This window comes from Polistes canadensis, unplaced genomic scaffold (assembly GCF_001313835.1).
Source record: "Polistes canadensis isolate GaletaPanama2010 unplaced genomic scaffold, ASM131383v1 scaffold_7, whole genome shotgun sequence".
Taxonomy (NCBI): Eukaryota; Metazoa; Arthropoda; class Insecta; order Hymenoptera; family Vespidae; genus Polistes; species Polistes canadensis.
Genome location: NW_014569554.1, coordinates 5084 through 14225, shown reverse-complemented (window position 1 = coordinate 14225; position 9142 = coordinate 5084).

Below are 9142 nucleotides of genomic sequence, written 5' to 3'. Positions count from 1 at the left end.
CATATGATAAGGGGTGTTCCTTCCTATATATTAGTACACGGAGTCGCAAAAAAATGTTATTCCACTTGGATCATTTATTAAATATCATACTATTTGCTTTCGATATCTTCTAAGTATTTGTAGTAACGTTTCAATAGCGGCATCCTGTGTGCTTCGTCAATGGACAATGGACAATGGACGACAGAAAGAGACGAATGCGAGAGAACAGAGAATGCATATGAACACATTGGAACGCATTAGGATTTACCTCACAAGGTTATACCGAAAAAAAGGATTAAAAGCAAATATTCGGTTGGCGTTCTAGACATATTTTCTAGGCATTTCCATTCTTCGACAAAGAAAAAAGGAAAGAAAAGGAAAGAATGGAAGGGGAGGAAAAGAAAAATATTGTAAATAAAGCAGGATAAACGCGTAAGCGGACGAAAGCAAGGGTTTACACGTTCCTCGAAGGCTAACCGATCGGCAAGGCCGAACGGCAAAATGGAATTGCTGAATGGTGAAAAAGAATTATTAGAGGGAGCGCAAAAGGATGCAACCGAGGAGGACGCAATGACGCGTCAAGACGCTACTACTTACCTGTCGTAATTGCGTCCGTAATACTGACGAGTATTTGGTAAATATTTGAATAATATATTGCAACATGCTCGTCGATAAGAAATCGATCCCTGCCGTTGGAAACTCATTATTTCCTTTCTTTTTCTCCGAAGTCCTCTCCCCTATCCGTCTCTCTATCTCTATTCTTACTGTTCATCTCTCTCTTTATCTCTCTCTCTCTCTCTCTCTTCTCCTCACTTTTTTCATTAGATTCTTAGGCGCTAATAATCGGCAGTACTCGAAAATCAGCTCAACGCACGTATATTCTTCGATTACTGACTCGACATAGCTTAGAAAATTGTCTACACTTGGAAACTTTGGAATCGAGATTTTTTCAAAAACTTCCAAAGGTTTCGAAATAAAACGCACTGAATAATAGTAGGTAGAAGATCGAGAAGAAAAGAACCGTAGGCTACATATTTTTTCTTCGACTCTGTTGGAAATCAAGAGGACAGATTTTATGGCTTTACATATGTGTACCTATCTATACATGCATGGGTTAAGTCTTTTCTTTTCAACTCAGGTTGTCGCATACTGGACAATGGAACAGGTAAGAAGAGGTGAAAAAAAAGGTTCGACAATTCTCGAAAATGGTCCGACTATTCATATATTACTAACTGACCTGTCCCACTCTACGTGGTCGTAGCACTTTGAAAAAAAAATATATGTCGATACTCACATACGATCAAGTTTGAATAGAGCGACGAGGATAGCAAGAACGTGTACAATTAAAAGATGAAAGGAAGGAAAGAAGGAAGCGAGAGCGCAGTATTTCGTTTCGATAAATTATTCTCGTCCGTTTTTTTTTTGTGTCGACAGGAAGCAGGTAAAATGCAAGGAAAATTTAAAAAGAAAAGAGAGAAACAGACGTTGCCGTCCCTCGTACAGCCCAGTATCGAAAGATTCCAGTATAGGAATAACAACACACACTACGTGAAAAAACAAATATTTTCGTCTTTTCAATTTTCGACACAATTGTTGAAATTGACGTCACTTTGCTATTGTTAAGCATCTTCGTCCGTTTGAAAGAAAAACACGAAGAATTTATGATAGGAAGAGAAAAATTGTCCGTCGATGGACAACTAACGAAATGCATCCTAACCCGCATCATTTGTACTTCCTCGGAAGAGGGAAAATCCGAGGAAAGAAGGAAAATAGGTAGGCGCTTGGACGATATCATCTCCTCCTTATCCGTGACTCGCTTCTTCCTCTTAGCGACCTCTGCTTACCTTAGACATGCAATGTACACACTTTTACCTCCGGCACACCTTCACCGCACCTTCCAGCTACGCTAATCTCTCGCAGATCTCCCGCGGAATCTCATTAGAAATTCATAACCGTCGACCCCCTACACCCGCTTCCGAGAAGCGGACGGGGGAAAAAAGCCATGATACGAAAGAAATAAGCAGGCAAAGTACATTAAAAATTAATTACTTTGCTGATGGAAGCTAGAAGTGCCTAGCGAGCGAGCGTCTACGCCCTTCTCTGACGGAGCCGAGGCCGAAGCTTTGGCGAAGCCGAAAAAAAGAATTCCTTTCGTATCGTTTGGCCGTCGGAAGGGGAGTAACGTCAGCAGACTCCTTGCAACGATCTGCAACCAACTCCATCCAACGATCTGTGATGGGTCTGGTGGTAGAAAAGTCCTCCCCGATGATGCTTCTTTAAAACTGAAAATGGTTGTTCGCTCGAGTCGGTTAATCTCGTTGCGAGCCAGAGCCGCAAATCACTCCGCTCCGAGGTTCGCTACGAAAGTTAGTCTCTCCGTCGGTGCCTACCTACTTATTTTAATATCACCTTATTACCTCTAAACCAGGGTAAATAGATAAATAGATTTCGTGGAAAGGCCTCGATCGGATTTGCCGAGCGGCAAGGGGCACTTAAAGAGTCTCGCGAGGTAAAAGATAGAAAAATAGAAGGAAAAATAGAGTACCGCTGGAAGGATATGCAATGGAGGAGAAAGATTTCTCCTCGTTCACTACGTTTATACCGCGTCCATCGTCCTTCCTAGCAAGCGCCACGGCGAACCGTAGTAATTAACTCTTTAACGAAGTAAACACGACGCCATCTTAATTCACGCTATCCCTCTCTCCGGATGGACGCTAAGTAAAATACACCTGCGCGCGTTCCCTAATCTCTCGACTCGAAGGAAAAGTTGAAAAGAAGATTGGCCGTTATGTCATCGAGCAGGAGGGAAAGTCTATTCTAATGTAAGGTAAGTTGGACGCGTCGCGACTCGAACCTATCCAACATAATTCGAGGGCAGGAGAGCGGTGAGGTAACGCGATTCAAGTTGCATCACAGGCGTGGATCGCATCGCAGCCACGTGAGAGCAGATGCACTCGGTCGTTTCTTTGCTTGTTCGCGAGCGGGCCAGGTCGAAGGGGCCCCCGGGTCGCACGATCCTGCTTGATCTTTGCGCTCGTGCTTCCCATCTCTCCTTACCGGCGCTTACCCACGAACATCATTCCATATGATATCTTTTCGATCGAGATATCGCCTTCTCCGTCCTTTTTGTTTTCTTTTATTTTCTTTTCCTTTCCTCCTCCGATCGCGTATTGGAAATACAACAAATAATTAACGAGCTCGCGCGGCAGGTGAATGATGCGACACGTCGGACCTGGACCAAATTATTTCCAAAATTATTCTAATTCGTCAATTGTCGTCGCATTACTAGCGAGAATTTATTGATCGCAGTTGCCTTCGATCCAAATGGAAGAAAGGAAAAAAGCTCCTCGGGCACGAGGGAAATATTCGTAAGAATTAAAGCGCCGGGAATTAACATTCCTTCGGAGTTAAGAGGGAAGCGAGATACGGAGAAGGAGAAGGTGGTTCCGACTCCGAGGGGGTTGCCATCGGCCGGAGGGAGGGTATCGGAGGTGCGTGCATGCCATCCTTGCGAACGAAACAACGGGAGCATTACCACCCCTCCTTTATCTCCGTCACCTCCTCACCTCTCGAAACTCTTCTCTCTTCTTCTCTCGTTCTTCTTCGTCTTCGGTCTCCTTCCCCACCTCCTCCTTCTTTTACCTCCTACACGTTCGAATGCGCGCGCCCGCGAAGAGACTCCAACACAGAGAAAGAGACGCGCGTATCATACGTATACGATCTTCGTCTCTATCCATTTCCTTGCCTTACTTCTTTCTCTTTCCCCTTTTCTTTCTTTCTCTCTCTTGTTTCCGATTCCAGCGACCCCTTCTTTTAGTATACACGACGACGACGACGACGACGACGACGACGACGACGACGACGACGTCGTCGTCGTAAGGGAGGGCGAAACTCGGCTTTCACAGGAGGGGAAGCTGTCTTATTCTTTCCACTCATTAAGGCGGATCGATGTGCGACGGTGGATACGACGAGGGCGAGGGGCGAAGAGTTTGCCGACCATCGAGGGAACGAAGGCTGCCTCGAGGAAGGTGGAGGCGAACCAGGCACGGCATGACATATCGTGTACCCACTCACCCTTCGTCTTTATCACCCTCCACCCTCTCGTGACTGTCATGATCTCGTTCTTATAGAAAATCGGTTCGGTACGTAGGCGCGTTCTCCCGACACGCGAGTTTCCTGCGAGAACACCGAAAAATATTTAACCGCGTCTCGAATATCCGAAAAGCCGAGACAAAAACGCGATTCTTCCCGTCTTTTTTCTTTGCATCTTTGTATCCATCGAGATTGGAAGAAAGTTTTCTCGATCGATACCTCGTGTAGGTGAGAAGAACAGAGAGAGAGAGAGAGAGAGAGAGAGAGAGAGAGAGAGAGGGAGAGGGAGAGGGAGTGCGAGACGACCTGAGCAAGTAACTCTTCGCTATCCGCGTAAACGAAGTAAATACGTTTACGTTAAAGGGTTGCACGCGCGGCAACATGTGTCTCTGATCCAACGTAGGAGGTCGTGAGTCGTGACGTGGAAAGAGAAAGCGCGAAAGAGAATGGTACTCTCGGTGGAGTGAGAAAACGACCACGTGCTCAGCCACGTGGTGGCCGAGGCACCCTCTCGAGAGAGCCTCGACCCCTCTACCATACGACGCCACCTCCGACGCCACCTCCGACGCCACCTCCGACGCGCGCTGGCACCTGCAGCACCTCGGCCCCCCGAGGAAAATCGCACGCGTCTCGTTCGGGCCTCTGCCACGTTCATCGCGCGCCGACGCCAGCTGACCACGTAGTGGACCATACCACGCCAATAAAATCTCCGAGCCGCTTGTCCACCCCCACTACGCGCTCCCTCTTCATCTTTCTATTTCTCTCTCGCGCCAACTTTCTTTCCCCCTTCCTACTTTTTCCTATCACTCCCTCTTTTCACTCCCCGAGAGATCCACGTTGCGACCACCGGTCACCACGTGGACGAAACTCTACCGTCTGATCTTACAAAGGGGGACACGTGGCAGACCCTTGCGTCAGCTGATCGCTACGCCGCGGACGCTCCTTTTTTTATTTCCTACCCGGGTAGGGATGCTTTCTGTATGAATAAATTTTGCAATAGGAAAAACTAAATGGCTATTCGACGATCGCAGAAAGTTTGCGCATTACTATTAGTAGAGAAAAGCGCGACGAGGCGAGGTGGGTCGAGGAAAGGCAAAGAAAGGCTCGGCTAGGCAAAGAGAAAAGAGAAAAGGCTTCGCCGCTGCAACGTTGACGCCTGCTGCACCGACGGAAACGACGGCAGTGACGAATTCGAAACTCCGAGAGAGTTAGAGCGTGCACGTACGGAAAGCACGCGGTCTCTTTTCCCCCTGTATCAGCTTTCTCGTGCATGTCCCCGCAGACACGCACGTACGTAGGTAGGTAGGTAGGTAGGTAGGTAGAGTAGGTATATAGTACACGTAACTAAGGTCGTCTGCACGGATGCCTATATGTAGATTGCAGAAGAACCACGCCCTCTCTCACTGAGTTTTCCTCCGTCCCCGACGTCGGTGTTGCCTCCACTACCATTTCCACTTCCTCCTCGAGCTCTACCTCCTCCACCTCCTCCGCTTTCTCATCCATCCCCAACCCCTAATGACGCAAGCAAAGCAAAACAAAGAAAGGTTTATATACCGGAGGAGCCGCGCTTCTTCCGTCCCTCTCGGTGCTCTCTCGCCTTCTTCGGCAGCGGTGGGTACCTCTCTCCTTCTCGATCTCCGTCTTTCCCGCTTTACCGGCCCTCCTCCTCCTCCTCCTCCTCCTCCCCCCCCACGTCCTCTCTTTTCAGCCGACCGTCTTTCTCTCTCCACCGCGCGAACCCGTCTTTCTCTCTTTTCTCTCTCTCGTGCCGTCTCTCTTTCTCCCTCTCGGTCGAGCTCACTCGCTCACATGCGCGCAAATGAAATCGATTAAAATGCTGGGCGCAACTTCTAGGCAGAGCCGCTCTACCCCCGACCATCGCTTCTTCCCTTTCCGTCCTCTCATCCCCTCGACAGCCCACCTTCGGCCCCCTCAACCCTCTTCCGACACAAACTCTCCCACTCCTTTGCCGTAAGAAACCGAGAAAACCCTTACGTACGTTTCTACCAGCCGCTTCACCACCTACCACCTACCCACCTACCACCTACCCACCTACCACCTAGCACTCTACTACTCTGCCGGTGGTGGTAGTGGTGCCAGTGGTGCCGGTCTCGGTTCCGGTCCCGTTGCCGCTACACACGAGACGATAGCCAACAGATAGCAACGTATACGGTGCCGGTCGGCACTGCTGGCACTGCTGCCACCGAAACGCGCGTCCCTACCGCATTCTCAAATTCGTCTAATGCTTTTACACTATTCAAAATAAAAACTATTATTGCCAACGCTTTCCACCGGTAATATATTTTACCGGCTCGCGCTCCTCGGGGTAAAGAAAAAAGCGTACGCGCGCGAGGCCTTTCAAAGAAAAAGAAACACCAAAAGTAAGGGAAAAGAAAAAAGTAGATCGAAGGTTAGCCGAAGGAGGAAAAGAAAAGGAAAAAGACAAGCTTTGCCGGCGAAGGCTCCTTCGGGAGGGTGAGAGAACGTCGTGGATGAGGGTGGCGCGAGAGTAGGTAGGGTAGCTAAGACGACCGTCTCCAAGTAATTATAAAATGCAATCAATACTTTACATATTTTTCGCGCAAGCCAGAGGTTTACCATTCCCGATTCCCTACAACTTTTTTCCAGCCTCCTTTCTCCGACGCGATAAACGCGCGACAGATGGGTTAGACGCGAACGATCGCGAGCTTTGCAAATTTTGCCGCTTTAAATTGCCTGCCTTTCTTCAAATTTCAACGGAAGAAGATCGCACCCGCGAAACGTTATACGTATCAACAAATGTAAGGGAAAAAAATATGCTAAAGAAAATTCATTCCTTTGGTCCGACGACGTGTGAACAAAAAATACATTCTTATTCATTCTTTTGTTCTCTCTCTCTCTCTCTCTCTCTCTCTCTCTCTCTCTCCCGTCCTAAATCTTTTCATCGATATTTCAGCGACAAAGATTATCGATACTTGAAATGTTAACCCTAGAATATCGGTTGAAAACTTTCTAGGTACTCGCATCAAGGGATAGAGTGAGAGTGAGAGTGAGAGGGAGAGGGAGAGGGTGAAGAAGAGGGCGAGGAAGAGGGCGAGGAAGAGGGCGAGGAAGAGGGCGAGGAAGGAGGGTAGGTGAAAGAGCGAGGGAGCGAGAAAGAGAGAGAGAAAGAGAAAGGGAAAGGAACGATGAGCGAGTAGAACAATTCCGAGTTGTAAGGCGAGGGTGGTGGTAGAGTAGAGAAACCGAAAATAAGGGATCCGCGACACGATTATCTTTGACTTTAAGATCATCTTAGCGATTGGTCACTTTGTCCCGCTATGTAAAATATAAGAATAATGATATTTTGCAAAATATATAAAGTATACTCGAATATTCCATTCGGTCGGTTAAGAGAAGACGAGTACTTAATTAACTAGAACGCGTTTGTGCGCGCAATAGTATTCCCTTCGTAAAGTAACTTATACTTGTTGGAAAAGTTTTTCGAATCCTTTACAGCCGACGACGGGCTCGGTAAGATTTACAATCTTTGCGATCGTATCGTACGTATGTATACTTGCCAAACGATCCAACGAACGTGATCTAACACATGTATATGAAACTAATGCACAGAATATTTATCTAGCGACAATAAGAGATCGAGATTAATTCGATTGAAATATATTTTCGATGAAACGTCTATCTACGAAAGGTTTTATCCAGTAAACTAAAGATGAGAGAGAGAGAGAGAGAGAGAGAGTGTAGGCTATCATGTAATATTAATTAATCGACGTAATACTCGAGCAGAAAGGGGAATGAGAAAAAACGGAGGACTCGAGCTTGGTGGGGCCCTCGAGCGCGCTTACCCATTCGATTAATAGCCAAACGCTACCCTACCTTCCACCACCCTTTTCCCACCCACCCGCGAAAGTAAGTAGTGAGTGAGCGGCATTCAAGGGTTGGTGACTGTACGCCGGGGTGGGTGGTGCAGAAGGGAGAAGGAGTGCTGCTGCCGGTGGTTGTTCCAACGAGAAGCAAAGGAAGCACGGAGTCGGGGGACCAAGAGAAAAAGAGAAAAAGGGTGGGAGAGAAAAAAGATGAAGAGGAGTTGCGCGCGAGCGGGCTTGACGGTGAAGGGTGGAGTGGGTACCGAGGGTACGGCCAGATTTTAACGATTCCTCTGCCGCGGAGTCTTAAGAGAAAGAATGGCGGGGATGGGTGAAATGAGAGGGCAGGGTCGGGGCTTCGCGGGGGTGTTCGGCTTGCTGTGTGGGTGGGCAGAGGACGGCGTGGAAAGAAGCTCGAGAAGGTTTGGGGAAAGTGGAGGAAAAGACGACGAGGACGACGTGGACGAGGTGGAGGAGACGACGACGACGACGACGACGACGACGACGACGACGACGTTGCTACTACCACTACTACGACAACGAGTGGGTGGAGGAAAGAAGGGGATCGCGCGGTGGTCGACGCGGGGCTGAAGAGAGGGGCGCGAAGGACGCGAAATGAAGAAATTCTATCTACATTTCCAACCCTTCATGCAGCGTCTTACCCCCTTCGCGTTTCTACCCTCTCCTCGGGCACCCTCTGGCACCTCAGCTCCTCTCACCTATCCCTTCTTTTCTCTTTCTTCCGGCAGCGTTTCTTCGTCTCCTTCTTCCGCTTCTTCTTCTGCCGTTTCGTTCCTTCCACTACCAGGACAGTACCGAGCATAGGAAACCACCCTACGAACGGTTGTCTTCTTCCCGCGCGTACGGTGTCCCCTCAATCCGCACCGCACCACGAGCAACCATCCCCTTGAGACAATACGACCACCTCTTTCTCTACCTTCTCATCTACCTCTTCCTCCTCCCCCACCTCCTACTACTTCTACTACTTTTCCTCCACCTCCGCTTCTTCTTCTTCTACGTGTTCTTCTTCTTCTTCTTCTTCTTCTTCTCCGTATTCTTCGCTTCCTCCTTCAAGCAACTTCCACTTGTTCATCTCGCTCCAACCCCTTGAAAAGCGGCATTGCTAGCTACCACCATTACCATCGCGACTAACACCAAGTACGGTAGGGTTGCTGCGCCGCATTTCTTTCTTCCGTTCCAACCCCCTGCGTCGTTCCTTCTCTCTC